Source organism: Lathyrus oleraceus, chromosome 3 (genome assembly GCF_024323335.1).
Source record: "Lathyrus oleraceus cultivar Zhongwan6 chromosome 3, CAAS_Psat_ZW6_1.0, whole genome shotgun sequence".
Taxonomy (NCBI): domain Eukaryota; kingdom Viridiplantae; phylum Streptophyta; class Magnoliopsida; order Fabales; family Fabaceae; genus Lathyrus; species Lathyrus oleraceus.
The window spans coordinates 197,276,947-197,296,382 of record NC_066581.1 but is presented as its reverse complement, the minus strand read 5'-3'; positions in this window follow the sequence as shown (position 1 = coordinate 197,296,382).

Sequence of the window (19,436 nt, the reverse complement as noted above, 5' to 3'; positions counted from 1 at the left end):
ATTTCTCCGCTCTCAATATGCTCTATTTCTATTATTTATAAAACACATGAAACACACACACATGCATATATATATATATATATATATATATATATATATATATATATATATATATATATATATATATATATATATATATATATATATATATATATATATATATATATATCCACTTAATTAAATATAATAATTTAAATAAATTATTAAACTAAATTCAGGGTGTTACAGAAAGGACTTCGGCGCATCAAGTGGAAAATATGTATCATTCAAAAGATGCCCCCGCGTGTTGGATCGACGCTCGATATTAACTACGGACTTGCGGTATTTGGGCACCATTAACTACAAATTTGTGATATCCTTCTAATGTCGCCTCTGTCCTCATCCCGGTAGCGGCAGGGAGTACTGGTGCAACCAGGTCGAATAATAGATTGCGAAGCTTCCGCACGATTTTCATGGAAATTGTTTTCGGACACCGAAGAAACCCTAGATATAGATCTGAAATCTTTTGTTCCTCTATTTTGCATATTTCTCGAGGAAATTGGAGATCTTGACGGTGAGGTTGAAGCATAAATGACAACCATCCAAATCGGCTATGGCAAATCTCCGTGTTCATTTCTGAGTGTTCTCAATTATGATATCTAATGAGGTATAAGCAATGAAACAGAGAAGTGAACGTGAATCCGTGGAAATTGTTGGAGTCAGAGGTTGATTGTGCTTCCAATTCGGTAGCCTAAGGAGGTTACCACTAGGTACGTCAAAAAATGGATCTGAAATTATGTAAATGACAAGCGGGAATCGAAAGTCAATTCCCATATACGGCGCCACTGTTCCGTTTGGGACCATAAGTGGATGTTTCAACTTCACGAAGGAACCAAAAATAATGAGAGAATGATAATAGTAGTTTTTAACGATGACTTTGATCTCCTTACGGCGGCGCGGGGTGGATCTACGTGGTTAGCACTCCAACAGCCAAGTCATTTCACGATTCAAGATGAATAAAGTGAAATTGGAAATTATAGATTGTGTACCTTCTCATCGAGTGTGAACTGTTTCTTTATTTGGGTCGAGTAACCTTTGATGGATTAGGAATTTTCCGATCCACATCAAAATCTTAATTGTCCTTGTATTATATGCAAGAGTATCGAAAAATTTGAAAAGAAAGTAATATTTCATCACCAATATTGTGATGGAATTTGTCAAAATTATACAATATGGACGGGGCATGGTGAATTAGACAAAAACCAAACTATGACGTCACAAAGACACGAAGTTGATGTACATATGGATGATCGACTATAAGATATGATCTGCGATATTGGAGAAGACTATTTTAAGAAAGCCCATATGTATGATACTTCATGTAGTGAGAAGGATGTGTTGTTATATAAGGGGAGCGCAAGTTTTATCACGAATACCTACAATGTTAAAATTGTTTAATCTGAAGGCAAAAATTGGGTGAACGGGTAAAAGTTTCACAAAATTGCTTGAGTTGCTGAAAGAAATGCCTCCAAAAGGTAACAATTTGTCGGACCGTAGTTATGAGACCAAGAAGGTATTGTGTCCAATGGGTTTTAAGTATATCAAAATACATGCATTCCGTAATGATTGCATATGATACCGAAAAAGAGTATGAAAACTTGAATCAATGCCCAGAGTGTGGGGAGTCACACTACAAAGTGAAGGATAACAGTGGTGATGACGATGACGATGTTAAAAAGAAGTGTTCTCTTGCCAAAGTGTTATAATACCTACCAATAATTCAAAGGTTCAAAAGACGATTTTCTAATGTTAATGATGCAAATAATATTAGATGGCATGTATATGAAAATGTGATGGAGAAGTTCTCCATGTAGTTGATTCTTTGCAATGGAAGAAAATTGATTCGTTGTTTCCAAATTTCAGACATGATCTAAGAAACCTTAGGCTTAGACTTGACATTGATGGAAGAAACCCCTTTGGTAATCTGAGTACTAACCATACTTCATGGCATATTCTTCTCATGATTTATAACCTATCAATGTATGCATGAAGCGCAAATATATGTTGTTATCTATGATGATTTCGGGGCTAAGACAAAATGGAACGACATAATTGTATATCTAAGTCCATTAATTGAAGATTTAAGAGTCGTGTGGGGTGGAAGGTGTTGATGTTGATGATACATATTTAGGTTAAAAGTTAAAGATGTGTGCCATGTTATTTTTCACAATCCACGACTTTCTTGCATATGATAATTTTTCTACATACAACATCAAGAAATATAAAGCGTGTCCTATATGTGAATATAATATGTACTTTCACCGACTTCAACATAGAAAAAAGATCATTTACCTTGGGCATCGTAAATTTTTAAAACACAATCATCCATATCGTAGATTGCATAAGACTTTTAATGGGGAACAAGAGTTTGATATCGCTCCTAAGCCTTTAAATATGGAGGAAGTTTATAAACAACAACCATACATTAATGTTGTCTTTGGAAAGAATAAAAAATGGTATGTTGAGAAAAATATATGAAAAAAGAGGTCAGTGTTCTTTGATCTTCCATATTGGTTTAGCCTTGATGTAAGAGATTGTCTTGATATGATGCATGTAGAGAAAAATTTATGTGATAGTTTGATTGGAACACTTCTAAATATTCAAGGAAAGACAAAACATGGTAAGAATTCTCGTCTAGATATGGTGGCGATGGGTATACGACAATAGTTAGCTCTAGAAGAATTAGTAAATATAACATATTGTCCCCCGACATGTCACAATCTACCTAAAGAGGAAAAAAAGATTTTATGAGTGTTTGCATGGTATCAAACTTCCCCAAGGGTACTCATCAAACATCAAGAAACATGTACCAATGATAGATCTCAAGTTAATTGACTTAAAATCTCATGATTGTCACGTCTTGATGCAATAACTTCTACTAGTGGCTATCTGTGGCATCTTACCAAGAAAATGTAAGGGTAACTATAACCACATTGTTCTTATTCTTTAATGCTATATGCAATAAATTATTTGATTTAAAAAAATTAGATGAATTGAAAGATGAGGCTGCAATAATCTTGTGTCAATTGAAGATGTATTTCCCGCCATCATTTTTTGAAGTTATGGTTCACTTAATTATTCATCTAGTAAGGAAATCAGATTTTATGATCTAGTGTTTTTTAAGGTGGATGTATCCAATAGAGCGATACATGAAGATCTTTAAAGGGCATACGGATAATCATCACCGCCCGGAAGCTTTGATCGTTGAAAGGTATAAAATAGAAGAAGTTGTTGAGTTATGTTCAAACTATTTGTCAAAAGTAGGCTCTATAGGAATTCCAAATTCTTGTCATGATAGAAGGTATAAAGGTAGATGTACTCAAGGTTTAAATGTTAAGTCAATAGTTCAGGATGTAGTTCTTCAAGCACATTTGTATATATTGAATAATATTGATGAAGTTCAACCTTACATATTTTCTCACAAAAGATTTATCAAGGAAAAATTCCCCCCGTGAGTGGCAAATGGTTGTTGAAAGAGCATAACAACAATTTCATAAATTGGTTTAATGAAATGATTTCTAATGATGAGAGTGCATCCAAGAAGACTAAATGAATGTTGTACATGCCTAAATTTAATGTAGTAACTTGAACTGCATACGACATTAGTAAATTTTCCTTTATACAAAATTAAAGGATCGTCGTAGTACAGTACAAAATAATGATGTTATCGTTGAGGCCGAATCCATGTACTTGTCTAGTTCCAAAGATAAGAATACTATAATGACATCTAGACCGTACTTTGGGATCATTGAGGAGATTTGGGAGATTGATTATGTTCTATTCAAAATGCAATTATTTAAATGCAAGTGGATTGGTAGTAACACTAGTGTACAAATTGATGAGTTAGGATTCACACGAGTTGACCTTGGAAAAACAACTTATATGACTGAACCATTCATCATGGCATCCCAAGAAAAACAAGTATTTTATGTCACTGATCCTTTTGAAAAAATATGGTATATTATTTTTCAAGGAAAACACATTCCTCGTAGTGATGAAAATCAAGATTTAAATTTTGATATTCCGGAGACTCATTCTTTCGTAACGCATGTGCCTACTTCGTATGAAGAAGTTAATACATATGATGTGCATGCTATTTGTTATGATCATGAAGAAGGCATATGAAAAATCTAACAAATAAATATTTTTTATTGTTTATTCATAATTTATTGTTTCTTATAATTTCTAAGTGTTATACTAATAAGTATTATTATTTTAAATTATAGGTGTTTACAGAAAAGACATCAAAACATGTCCAGTCACGTTGTGGATCTTGCTTTCTTCAAAATTATTAATGAATCTAGTGCACAATAATTGTGCATGTTGATTGTTTACTTGTTTGATGTAATGATGTGTAAAATGTATGTCATTTTGGTTTTGATGTAATACATATTTTTGGTTCATAATAGTGGCCAATTTGGTTTTCATTCACAAATGTATTATTGTTGTTTTATGATCGGTTATGATTCACAAAATACAGGTTATAATAATTAGATTTTTATAAAATAAAAAATTATATATTTTAAAAAAACAAAATATTTCACCACAGTTGATTCTTACAATTGTGGTGATAAACAAAATATTTCACAAGGATTGGTTCTTTCAACTGTGGTGATAAGTGACGCGCTATCCAGTTTAAAAACGTCAAAAATGGCGTTGCGGGGTGTAGAACTAACAACATATCCATTTTTCACTATAGTTAGATATTCCAATCATGGTAAAAGTAGCATGTTATCTAGATTATTACCACGACCATTAGCCCGTGGTGGTAAGTAGATCACTTATTATCACACATTTCATTATCATGGATCATCATCCGTGGTTAAATCTCTATTTCAACCGTTGCGAAATATACTTTTCGTAGTACTGCTTGAATGAAATAGAGTGTTATACTGATGCTCAATGTTGTAAATACTTTTTTTAAAACGATATTCTAATTGCACCTAATTCCAGTTTCAGCATGGTGTTCACAAATCTCCACGACTAGTACTCAACATATTTTTGAGTCTCCAATGAGCAGACTCGATCCTTTAAAATAATAATAGAGAAATATGTAATAAATAAATTGATGAATATTTATGTAATAAAATCAAACTCACAATGATGTACCTATTTGTTGTCGTGTTCTTTAAATGAGTGACTCAATAAATCCATCCACCAACAAACTTTTCTGCATAGGGTTAATCATGTTTGGTGCACATACTCAAGAAATAAAGATAATATGATTAACCCTATGCAGAACTCATTAATTAGAAATGTTTCAATTAAAAAATGTATAAAACTTGAAAATGTTTCAATTTTTGCTCAAACGATCATACTCTTTATCTAAATATCATGTTTGTGTGTGTTCTTGGGTTTAGGGTTTAGAGTTTTCTGCATAGTATATATTATATTGCACTCATTAATCAAAACTTCTATATTTTTTCCTACACATTAAAATAAGAAATTAAAAATAATATATTATTGATGTAAAATAATTTTATATTATTATTTAATAAATTTTTAATATTTAATCATATTATATTAATATTTTAAAATTAAAAAGGTAATTTAACGGAATTCGCATCCCTTGTTGATCGATGTTCATATTCTTTTTTTCTTAAAATAAATCATGTATTATACAGACGTATGGGTAATATTTGATGAATATATAATATTAAGATGCACATCTCACCTATTCCTAACACTAGACTTAACATTAATTATATTAAGGTATGTAGAACTTCAAGTGCTGATACTATAGTCAAACAGTATAGGTTAACTTATTTATATCTATAATTTAATGATTTAATGTAAAAATATGCACTAGTAACATTTATTCTACAAACAGAGTCTCATGTCTCATTTCTCGTTTGATTGGAGTGCACGTAACTTCGGGCAGGTCTCCTTCAAATCCAACTAACTAAGTAATGATCATGATACTATTTTAGTTAGACTCTAACACTATTTTAAAATTAAAATTTGACCAAAACCATATAATAATTCTATCCAAAGTCTTTCCAAACTCTCTTAAAAAAATTAATATTTAAAATCGTAAGTTAAATATGAAAACTATAAATTATGAAATCATTGAATGTATTATCTCGTAAAGAAAAACCACTAAATATATTCCTTGTAAAAAGAAGAGAATAATCAATGTTTAAAATATATCTTAGAGATACATTTTATAGTAAAAATATAATAGGAGATAATTTTGTTATATCTTAGGAATAAGTGGGGATATGAATAGCTTGGGTGTAGGTAAATTTGTCAAGTCTGAACCTCTTAAAAAGTTCAAAGCTTAAGCTTGTGTTGTAGTTTATCATAGACTCAGTTTTAAATCAATCTAGCATTTTTGAAAATTTGATTGATCTATTAATTTATTCAAAAGTTTTCTTCATTTGAATATTTTTAAATAAGTAATTCAATTAATATAAAATAGATTAATAAATTAAAAGATCAATAAAATTAATATTTATTTTTATTGACTCATTCAAATTTATTTATTTACATAAATTTTGTGATACTATTTATTTGAAAGAACGTATAAAAATAATTATGACATTGTTCATAATTTTTTTTAATTTTTTTACACAAATTCTTCAAAATTTCCTATTTTAATTCAAAGTATAACATGAAATAATAATAAATTTATTCATGTTTATTTTATATAGACGGATCTGATATGCTTAAAAAACTTTATGGTCCATGCCCTATTTTTTCTAATTAACTTATAAAAAATTTAAATCTTTTATTTTAAAAAAATTCTAACCTAACTTAAATCTGTAGGCTAAGTCTTAGACCTAGGTTAGTTGAGATATCTTATTCGCAACCTTAATAATCACACATAATAGAACGTGAAATTAGGATTGAAAGTGGTTATGCACTTCATTTATATTCACTCATGATAAGCATAACTACTTTTAGAATTTGGTTAATATACACTAATCGAAACCATTACGTGAATTGCATTACAGGTAACTTGGCAAATTCTCTAGCTCTACCTAATTTTTAAACTACATTTTAATACTTTCTCTTAATTCAAAATCTATAGACTAATTGCAATTTAAATATGTTTCTAATTTTTTAACTTCTTAATCTTCAAGGATTTTGTTAGAGCATCTGCAATTTAATCATAAATTTTGCCGTAGATCATTGCTAAGTTCTTTTTGCTTACTTGGTTTCTAAGAAAGGGAATTTGGTTTCTACATGCTTGCCCCTCCTATGAAATATAGGATTTTTTTAAAAACTAATAGTTGACTTGTTGCCTACCATTAGCTCAACCTCTTCTTCCTTATCAATTTTCAATTCACATAGTAAAGATTGCAACTAAACACCTTGGCATGGAACACTGCAAGCTGAGATGAATTCATCCTCACAATGCGACAAATATTTTCTTTTTAGAACGCCATAAAATTGAAGAATTGAAGAGTTTGAACACGTATCTCATTGTATTTTTTCTTTTCACTTTGTTGTCACACCAATTTAAATCATGTAAGCCAAGTAACTTTCTTCTCTAGCTTTCATATTTTGGTAACAAAGCACCAAAATTAAATGTGCTTTAGAGGTATCTGGTTATTCTCTTCACTCATTGTGTATGTGACAATTTAGATTCGTTCATAAATCTATTTACCACTCATACACTAAAGCATACATCATGTCTTGAATTGCAAATTTGTCTAAAAAACTCTATCATCTGCTTATATAAGGTGTTTATCCACAACCCTTCCATCTTCATCTTTACTCAAATTAGAATTGATTTCTATAGGAGTTCATGGTGAATTGTAGTTCAACTTGTTGAACTTCTTTAGAATATGAATTTTGTATTTCTTATGATGAGTCACTAATTTTTTTTCTAGTTTAACCAAACTTAAGGTCAAAGAAATACCCAATCCTTTTAGTTTTGATGTAAGCCTTAAAGGAAAATTGTTTCCTGTTTGAACTTAGAACTTTGTATATTGTTAATTATTTACGATACAAAGAATTTTTTAATTATGTTTTTTTTATAAAATAGTCCTTTGTTTAGTAGAATATTAAGTATGACTTAAATACGAGTCAACTTAAATATAAGGTCGTCTTTGTTAAAGTACGTGTAGTCAAATTTTATTGTCAAATAAGATAATAGTAAATCATAGAGACTATTATATGAATAAATTGATGACTATATCTCATAAATCATGGATATAAGATATAAAGTCTTAACATATGTATAAATATTTTAAAAAAAATTATACTGGATTGATTCATTATGAAAATACTACATATTATATTATAATAATAGTGATGTATTTCATCCTTTAACCTGAAAATATTATGGTCCCTACGTTAGGAGTCAATAGTTTAACCCCAACAACATTGTAAGTAACAAGACAATCAAAAATTTGGTTAACACCAACAAGCATTGTATGTAACAAGGCAACCAAAAATTTGGTTAACTAGGTGCGCCATGAGTTAGGTATAGGGACATTAGTTACTTCGATAAAATTTGTCCCTTTTACCTGTGCATGAGTAATATTTATAGGCCCATTGATCGAGTAAGACTCTAAAATATATGCCATTTATGAAATAAGTTAATATGTGATATACATATTTTTTTTGTTACTAATTACAGTCATGTATCAAAAAATATAATATTGGACTATATAAGGGTGACATATGTTGACCAATTAACTCCAAATACAAGACGGATAGAGTGAAAAATCTAAAACAATTAAAAACTTAATTTTTGAATATATATATATATATATATATATATATATATATATATATATATATATATATATATATATATATATATATATAATCATTTTCAAAAACTAAAGTTTTATATAAATAGAGAGATAGCACTAGAAAGATAGAAAGAAAATGATGAAGCGGAGAAATACGCAATGGAAAGAAAATAAACTACAAGAAATAAAGAAAGAATAGAGAGATTGCACCGAAGATTTGTACAAGTTTGACCTAATCATTTGACATATTCCTATCGCCACCTCTTGAGATTTTTACTAAAATCAACCTTGAGCTATTACAGGATCAACCCAAACAACCTTCAATAATACTTGGAACTTTTTTAGAGGATCAACCTATAAACCTTCTAACAATAAACAAAGCTTTTATACATGTTTAGGTTAAGAACTTTCACTCAAGTTTTTTTCAGGTTTAACTTGAAACATTCAAATCCTTTACAGAGATATTACACAAGAGAATCATACTCTTGAATAAAACAAATTAAGCACACTCTTGAATAAAACAAATTAAGCACATCACCAGTATAAGAATCACAAAAGGACTTTTCACTCTTTCGGAATTATGATAAGTTTGTGAAAAAAGAATTTTAAGAAAGAGTAGAGAAATAATATAGAGGTTTCTATTCACGAATCTGGTGTAAAATCAAATGAGGAGAAACCTCCTTTATATAGAAAAATGTTTGGCTAAAAAAATAATCCATGAGTCAAATAAATGATATAATCGATTAAAACATGTGTTAATTGATTAAAACAACCTTAATCTGTTGACCTTAATTGAGAAAAAGAAACCCTAAAGTGATTAAATACTTTAATAGATTAATGGCCTTTATAATAGATTAAAATATGTTTCTTTTTGCCTTAATCGATTTGACCAAAGCCTAAATTGATTAGATAGTGAGTTAACTTTCCTAACTCATTAGAAAACACTTATTTATAGATTTCCATACTTGTTTGGATTGATTTTTAGAAATTTAATAAAATTAGAAGAAGTTTGAAAAGTATTTTGTGTGTGTGTAAGTGTGTGTGCGCGTGTGTGTAATTGAATTAGTATCTCAAGACTTACTCTACTACTTTTTACAATATACTAGTCAATCTAAAGCATTAAGTGCATGACTATACGAGATTTTACATTTTCTCACTCTTACATCTTTAAGACTTCAAGATCCTTTGCTTGATGCAATATTGTTTGGCACTTCAACTGAAACTTGAATAATTTGATTCATGAGTCTTGATATATCTTGTTCTTGATCAGATGTCATCATCAGAAAGTAATGGAGAATTGAAATCGATTCTCTCTTTGACATTTATCACAAGGAAATATTGAAGAGAGTTGTCAACACTCAAAATCAGTTTAACTTATGGAGTTGTCATCTTTTAGATCGCTTGACAATTGTCATTAGTTGTCATCATCAAAACCAACTAACTATTATACTTGCACAACACATAGATTAAAATTCTCCCCCTATTTTATGATATAATACATTTAGCAGGGAGGTGGTAAAAATAGAAAAAGATAGATTAAAATATTATAGTGGTTAAAATTTCCCTCACATATAAGAAGAGTATACGATACTCCCGATGAGAGTATACTTCTCCTTCTTTGGTATTATTAAAAATATATGGATAAAGAAACATCACATAGATCATGCATATCACATAGAGAAAGAGAAGAAAAAGAAACAATTAGAAGATTAATTTATGCATGATTTATTTAAGATTCCTAACACACTTCTTATAAAAATATTTTTTTTAAGGAAGAAGTTTCGTAAAACTATCTTCCAATTGATTAGATGAAGACACAAATCCAATTACACAGTCCCTTTTTTTGACATGATCCATAATAAAATGTTCCATAATCTTAACATGTTCAGTTTACGAGTGAATTACCATATTTTTAGTAAGATTTATTGCTCTAGTGTTGTTGAATTTTATTAGGATAGTTATGAGATTAACTCTATAATCACTTAATTATTATTTAATATAGATAACTTGTGTACAACAACAACCCACAACAATGTATACTGCGGATAATATAACACTTGCTTGTTTTTTACTATGCTAGGAGACAAACGAATTTCAAAGCAAATGATATGCACCACTATTACTTTTCTGATCCAATTTACAAGAAATGAATTAGAATCAGAGTACCCAACTAAAGTACAATCCCTTCCTTTGGGGTTACCATAAATCTATAAGTGATGTGCAACTGAGATACCTCATAGTGCATTTCACCGTAGTGAAGTGTGATCCTTTGGAGTTTTTTGAAAACATGCACACAAACAAACATCAAACAAGATATTAGGACGAGATGAAGTAAGATAAATGAGATAGGCTATCATACCTTAATATTTTATTTCTTCAACTGCTTTTCCTTCTTCATCCTTATCTAAACTTAAAGTTGAGATTGACTTTACTTTATCTATGTCGAATATATTTAGTAGTTCTTTGCATTATTTTGCTTGATTGAAGAAGATGCCTTCCTATTATTGATGAATATGAAATCCAAGAAAGTACCATAACTCCCCCATCATAGAAATTTCAGTCTCACTCTATATCATTTTAGAAAATTCCTTGTAAAAGGACTAATTAGTAGCACTAGAAATGATATCATCGAAATAAATTTTAAAACGTAATATGTCATTCTCGATTTTCTTATTAAAAATAGTTGTACCAACGTTCCTCATTGGAAAAAAATTCCAAGCACAAACTTGCCCAAACGTTCCTATCAAGCCCAGGGGCTTATTTCAAACCGTTAGAGCATTTTTCAACTTGAAGATATAATCAGGAAAAGAGAAATTTAGTAAACAAGAAGGTTGATCAACACGCACTTCCTCTTCAATGTAATCATTCAAGAATTTACTCTTTACATCCATTTTGAAGAGTTTAAGATTCAAAGTACATGAGCATATATATATATATATATATATATATATATGGTGCACCTATTTCAAAAGCCCACATTATTTGGTTTAGAAACTAACCCAGATCCATTTTATTAAAACCAAAAAAAACCAATATCCATTTTTTAAAACGAATATATAAATAGTTAGTCCACTTTTCAAACATAATGTGTTTTGCTTTGATTTCTCTCTGTTTTTGGTTCATAAGTGACAATTAAGGTAAATAAAAAAAATTATAAATATTATTTTATATGATAAGATAAAAAAAATACATTAATTACCTTTTCTTGAACAAAGTTTTGTGTTTAAACTTATGGTCTCAGAATGATGTGTTTAGTGTCTCCTCCCACATTCAACATAATATAGTAAATAATTTTTAGTAGGTTGAAATTATATAATTACTGAGTTGTTTCTTTGGCATCTTTCCTTATATTCATTCATTCATTAGACTCATATGTTTCTTCTAAGAAATCTCTTTCACTTATGTAAAATGAAAATGAAGATGGATTGAGTCATGAAAATGGTAATTATAAAATACTATAGAGAGAGATCAGTTTTTTGAGAAGATGAAACAAAAGAGAATTATGTATATCTGAGAATTATATATATATATATATATATATATATATATATATATATATATATATATATATATATATATATATATATATATATATATATATATATATATATATATATACTCAATTTTGATTTTTCAAATTGAAATTTAAAATATTTTTTTTACAGTTTCTTAGTATTTTTTCTTTGCAGACGAATAGTGATTGATTTCAAAAGTGGTTGGATAAAGTTAAGAAGTTGTTGGATTGGAAACTAAGTTTTCGTCGAAATAAGTTTGAGGGAAATTTGATTTTAAAATTGGTCCAAACAAAATAATTTTTTTTAGTGCAAACCGATTATTAACCAAACCGATCCAAACATAAACCGGTTTTAAAAAAAGTAAACCAGTTTTGTCAAAGAGGTTTTAAAAACCAAACTGATCCATATATTTAGTTCAATTTAATTTTTATTTTGAACCATGCACACCCCTATATATATATATATATATATATATATATATATATATATATATATATATATTATGACTTCCTGTTGAATGTATTCTTTCGTAATGAGTCTTACTTTATTTCTTAAAACATTTTCATCTTCATCAAGATTCTTACAAAAGACCTATTTGGTTCCAATCACTATCTTAACTCTTCTTGCATATCAAGATACCAATGTTAATTAATGAGATCCTCATTGAAGTCCTTTGGCTCAATTTGGGAAAAAAAAATTACAAGGTTACACACCTGATTAAAGGAGTGTCGAATTGTGACGCCCGTAGAAATATCTCCAATGACATTCTAGATTGGATGATCCTTTGTGGTCCTCCATTCTTTGGGAAGATCCTGATTATGAAACTTGATTCTTTATTTAAATGATCTTCTATTTGACCTTGATCCTTGTCTTCTATAGATTTTTTCTCAGAGATACTTGGACAATCAATCACATCTACCTCTATCGACTTAGGGTTAGACACATCAATGGTAATATGAACTGATTCTTCTATAAACGTGATTTTTTTATTGAAAATTCTAAAATAATTACTAGAATTAGAATTTGCTAAAAATAGACCTTCATCGACTTCAGCGTCAAATTTTCCAAGATTATCCTTCCTGTTATTGAGAATAAAACATTTGTATTATAACACATGGAGGTGAGAAGTATTAGGTTTCCTTTATATGTATAACTCATAGGGTGACTTCTTTATAATTGGTCTTATGGAAAAACTATTCATTACATAGAAAGCAATGCTTACTACGTCAAACCCAAAAGTATTTAGCAAAGGTACTCTCATTGAGCATCATCCTCACTATCTGTTCAAGAGATCTATTTTTCTGTTCCACTAGCCCATTATGTTGGGGGAGTTAGTGGAGAAGAAAAAGTATTTTAAATTTCATTTTCGTTGCAATAGTTCTTGAAAACTAGATTTCAGAATTCATAATCATGATCACTTCAGATAGATGCAAGGGGTTCAAATTTCAGAAGTGAGAGTGGAAGTTGTGGTTGAGGTGTTGGTATGATAGTGAATGTAAGGGGTTCATAAGGTGATGGTGTGGGAAGTGAAATGGCATCATTTTGATTAATGGTTTAGGGAGCAAAAATAAGTGGTTCAGCAGGAATTGTTTTAGAGAGAACTTGTTAAGATTGAGCAATTTCAACATGAGTAGTTATGGAAGTTTTATGATGAGGATTGGTTATAAAACCAAAAGTATTTGGATTAGGGTTAGGTTAAATAATAGAGGTAGATGGAAATGTTGAAATATTGTTAGCAACTTGAAATTGAGTTTCAGGAGGAACAAACTTACTTGATGCAGTTCCAGCGGAAGGAGTAGCAACCGCAACTCTGGGTTCTTCAGGAGAAGTGTCCAGAGTTTTCATAGTAGAACTAGAGGTCATAACCTTCTTAGAAGTTACCTTAAAATGATTCTTAGAACTCTTCCTCTTCCTCTTAGAAGGATTTCAAAAGCTCTATCTTGGGAACCTTCTTGACAGCCATCAAGGTAATCTATCAGAACATTTAAAGGATCTTGCCTTGTGAAGATTGGAAAGTCTTCTAAACGAACCATTCTATTGGAGATAGCTTCCTTGGGAACTTCGACAAGGTTGGTTGTCAGTTTATATATAAGGCCCACGTTCTTCAGACTTCTGGCATTGAACATCCTTCTAACCTGAGGTTCCAGCTCTTTGGTGATCTGAGCTTCTATTAGAGAGTCTATCAACTTACTCTCCATTAGAATATCTGATCCTTCCAAGGGGAATCCAATTCCTATTCTTCTTGCCGCCATATCTGATATACTTTATCATGTCCCTTAAGTACTTAAATAGAAGTGAATGGTGGCTCTCCTTTTTCTCAGTAGCAATATAATAGATAACATATTACTGGTCACCATTGATGTAGTCTGCAGAATTTGTTGGCTTTCTATGATGAACACACCTCAGAATTTTTTGGGCCTAGATCCTCAGATAATGTAGAAGATCTTTGATCTTGTTGAAGTGAACTCCAGAAGTGAAAATAACTTTTGAAATTTCAATAAGATCAAAAATTTTCTCCACCATCTGATTACATCTCGTTCCAGACCCATTGTGTTCAATGAGTTTGGAAATCAGTTTTTCAGTGATGACTATCTTATTTCCCATAACAAAAGAAGTAACTTGAAACACCGAAGTCTTGGCATGATTCCAAAATTCTCTAACCTAGTGAAAGAAAACTGGACCTTGGAGACAATCAAAATACTTCTCCCAGCCTGGAATTTTAGAAACACTCAAAAGCTCGAATCTATTTTCTTTCTGATTCTTAAAATCAACCATGAGTTCAAAAAGAACTTCTAATTTGTTTACATGAGTTGTTAAGGTGAGTTCAGGGGTTCCATAAGGTTCTTCAGAGAACACTTCTTGAGCATATTTCGAAGAACTGGTTCGAAGGAGATAAGAAGTTTGTTGTTATTGTTGTGACGACGAAGACGAACAATGAACAATTCTTTGAGCAATTGAAACAAGTCCTTATTGAGCTTGTTCTTGAGATTGTACCATTGTTGATAAAGAAAAATATTTGGGTTGCATAGAGTTTTTAGTTTGAAAGAGATAAAGTGTAGGAAATGAATGTAGCAAAAGTGTGTGAAGTGAGTAAAGTGGGTTTATATAAGGGTTTTTGCAATCATGAATAAAATATTGAATAGTGCATAAAATATGACAAGGGGTAAAGCATGAAGATTTTACCTAATCCCAAGAAATTTAGTCACCCAATGTGTCACTTGAAGGTGTGAAAAACACAAGAAAGAGGGGTTTAAATTGGGTTTTACAAGACAAAATCTTTTTCCAAAACAAGAACACCACTTAAATAATTAATGACAAGGAGATAAAAACAGAAGTATTTTTTATCCTAGTTCGCTTGAAACTCAAAGATACTTCAGTTCACCCACCAAGGTGATTTTTCCTTATACATAAGGACTTAATCCACTATAATATACAAATTACAATAATCACAAAGAATAGTCTTCTTTGTCTTCTCAGTTATCCAATTAAACCCTAGTCTCCTTAACAACTCACAAAGAATAATTGTCTTTGTCTTCTCAAGGTTCCGACTATACCTTAGTCTCCTTAAGGAATCAAACAAACAGTTTGAATAATATTTTGTGTGTTACAAGTTACGTCTATACAATAAAATTTTACATAAATGATAAATAATTACTTAAAGAAAAATTGTGTACAAAAGAATGATAGCTTTTCACAAAGAAGCATGCTTGTCAAAATGTTGTATCACCGGCGTTTTCTTCAAGTCTCCAAGTCTCACTTATATAGCATAAGAAGAAGAGCGTTAGAGGGAAAATGGTGAAAACTCATAGAGCGGTTGTCCATTATTGGATGGTAAAAGGAGTGATACTGCATAATGTCATTCGCCCATAAAATCAGTGACAGGTGTGATGTATAGTATTGTCCTTTGCCCATGATATCAAGTAGTGGAAAGGATATTTAATTTGTATTATCTACTATTTGATTACGTACTCATTTGATCTTATCTTCAAGTTCATTGGCTTCACATGAAAGTTGATGAAGCATGAAATGAAGAAACATAAAGATGGATTCAGAAACTTTAAAATCTTTGGTCAGAACCTTGACACCGTTAGTAGTCTGGCTTGAGATCTTTAGTATCTTCAGAACCTTCAAAGTCTTCAGTATCTATAGACAAAACCTTGATAACCTCAATCGTCTGACTTAAGATCTTCAGAATTTTTAGCTACGTAACATAACTTCATAAGCTTGGTGATCAGAGTCACATCTAGAAGCACGAAATGAGAGAATGTTGCAGGAACAACATAACGTCTCCTCAGAAGCTTCTTGTAAGGCCCCAAAATTTGACCCTAAGATCCCTCATGCTATCTCATCATATGCATTGGCATTGGGATCACACCTTGACATCCTCCTTACCCCTCATTCATTGGGTTTGCATTGGGAGAGATCACCAATCACACTTTTGATTGTATCATACTTTGTTTTTCATTATTCACTAACCAAAATACCAAAAATATGTCAATGTATAGTTTGTTACTTTTGTAGGTAGTGTGTGTGTTCACCCATGCTCTATCAAGCTTATATTTAGGGTTTGAGACCCTCAATGCAAGGAGTTCAATCAAGAAATGGTTCAAATTGGATCTAAGCATCATATATGGATCCCTATGTTCTTCACATATCATTTTGATCAAGAAATCATCAAGAGTTTGGAGTTTGTTTGCCATGGCAACCCTAATTCATCTAGGTATCTTGTGTGACTTCTTCAACACGTTTCTTCAACAATTGATCAAATATTTAAAGGGATATTTCATGCTACATCATCTTATGCATATATGATCCTCCATGAGTCCCAAAAGTCAAGACAATATCAAGCTAGCAAGTTGGTTCATGGTGGTTGACCAGAGAAAGTCAACTAGTCAAAATTGGGGTTCTATAGACCTTATCTCCTACAATATTTGTCATATGAAAATGATTCCAAGAGAAAAGTTACTCAAAATGACATTCCAAACAACTTTCATGTTGAAGTCGAGATCTATTTTTGCTTGGAAGATCATACTTTATGGTGAAAGATTATAGGTCATTTTTGTCTGAACCCTAGTTTGGAGGTCAACTTCCCAAGATCATAACTTGCTAAATTTTAATGATATCAAATAAATTAAAATTATATGATAAAATTCAAGATGCCTACTTCAACTTTTGTATTTGGAGGAAGTTCAAATTCAACTTGAAAATGCATATGCCAAGAGGAAACATTATAGGTCATTTTGGGCCAATACCATTGAATAATGTGATTTTCCTCAACTTCTAAAATGCATAAATCCTTCATGCCAAATCCAAATGAGGTCAAATTTGTGACCAAATTTAATACATTTTAAATATATACAACTTTGATGAAGGAACTCTTTTCATTTGAAGTCCATAGAAAAAAGTTATTCAAGGTGGAAGAAGTGAACATTTGACTTGGGACTTAAAATTTTTTCAAATATGTTTGATTTCCCAAAATTCCACCTCAAATTTCAACATGATCCAAGCTTCAAATAAAAAGTGTTCAACATGAAAGTTGTTTCCCTTAATCTCACCTTTCCAAAAAGTCCAAAATTACCTCATTTGGCCAAAGAATGAAGGACTTGCGCATGGGTGCAATGTGAGGTACCATTTGGATGATTTTCACTACCACATTCCATACACAAACGCATGGCCACATGACATGATTTTAGCATGATTCTCACTCATTTTTGGACCTGAATACATCACTTGATGGACCTATTACACGCCCATGCAAGCATGCAAAGAGAATTACTAAAATTGATAATTTTTGGAAGTGTATGGAAATGAATATCTTTGGCTATAAATACAACCCTCATTGCTAAGAATTGAGGACCTCATGCCCAAGCTTTGAATCTGAAATCCAAACCCTCACCATTAAAGGATAATCTTGAAGGTTTTCATTTGAAAATCGAGCTTCAAATCTCCATCTGTTTTAAGATTGAAACTCCAAGAGTCCAGGCAATTTCTTGATCCTAATCACTTCCTACAAGCTTCTGAAACAAAGCCAGGCACAATTAGTGTTGGTTCTAAAGTGTTGGCATAAATTTTGGTAAAACAAAGAGTGTTCACAAGATGTTATGTGTGATGTCTTAACATGAGATATCATGTGTACCTGCTAGAGTTCAAGAACATAATTACGCAGGATTGTTTCAGAATGTCATCCATCATGGCATCTAATATTGTGTACCTGCTGGAGTTCAAATGGAAGACATGATCATGCAGGATTGTTTCAAGATGTCATACACAATGTCATGGCATCTGATATGGTTGTACCTGCTGAAAGTTATAAATGGAATTATGGAATTATGCAGGAATTGTTCCAGGATGTCAGACCCGATGCCATGACATCCTGTATACAGAACATTCAGTGTGAATGTCTGGTGTTTTGTGATTGCATAATTAATGGCAATCTATGTATGATTGAAGATCTGATTTACAGGCGCATTCAATCATTGATTAAAACCTGATTTACTTATTTTCCAAGGAGATCTAACCAACTGTCATGAGAAGATTTGATTGGAAAATAGTTTAGGGTTTTCAAGATGTCCAAGCCCAGCTGGAAGCTTCTACAAAAAGGGACTTGGAAAACCTGATTGAACACACAACCAATACTGAGCGAAATATTGAGAGAGAGCTAAGGTTTATGTCTTGTTTAGTCGTGAGTCTTGTAAGCCATTCAAGTCATCCATTGATGATTGAATTGGTCTAATTTGTGGTTGTAATTTGTCACTCTAAAGCTGTTAAGCAAGAGTGTGTGTCTACTTGATCAAAACTGTTAAGCAGTATCAAGCGTGTGTCTTCTTGATCAAAGCTGTGAAGCAAGATCAAGAGTGTGTCTTCTTGATTGAAATTGTGAAGTAAAATCAAGAGTGTGTTATTGAAAAGTGTTTTTTTTCTCAAGGGATTTTTGTTTAAGATCACAGGTGTGATTGTAGGGAAGTGAGTGGGTTCTCATATCTAAGAGTGCTTAGGTAGAAATTGCACGGGTAGAGATTAGGTGAGAAAGACTGTCACTTGTTGAAGTGTATGGAGAGTCTTTGAACTGATTCTATTTTAGTGAATTTCCTTCCTGGCTTGGTAGCCCCCAGATGTAGGTGAGTTGGACCGAACTGGGTTAACAATTCCTTGTGTCTCTTGCATTACTATTCTC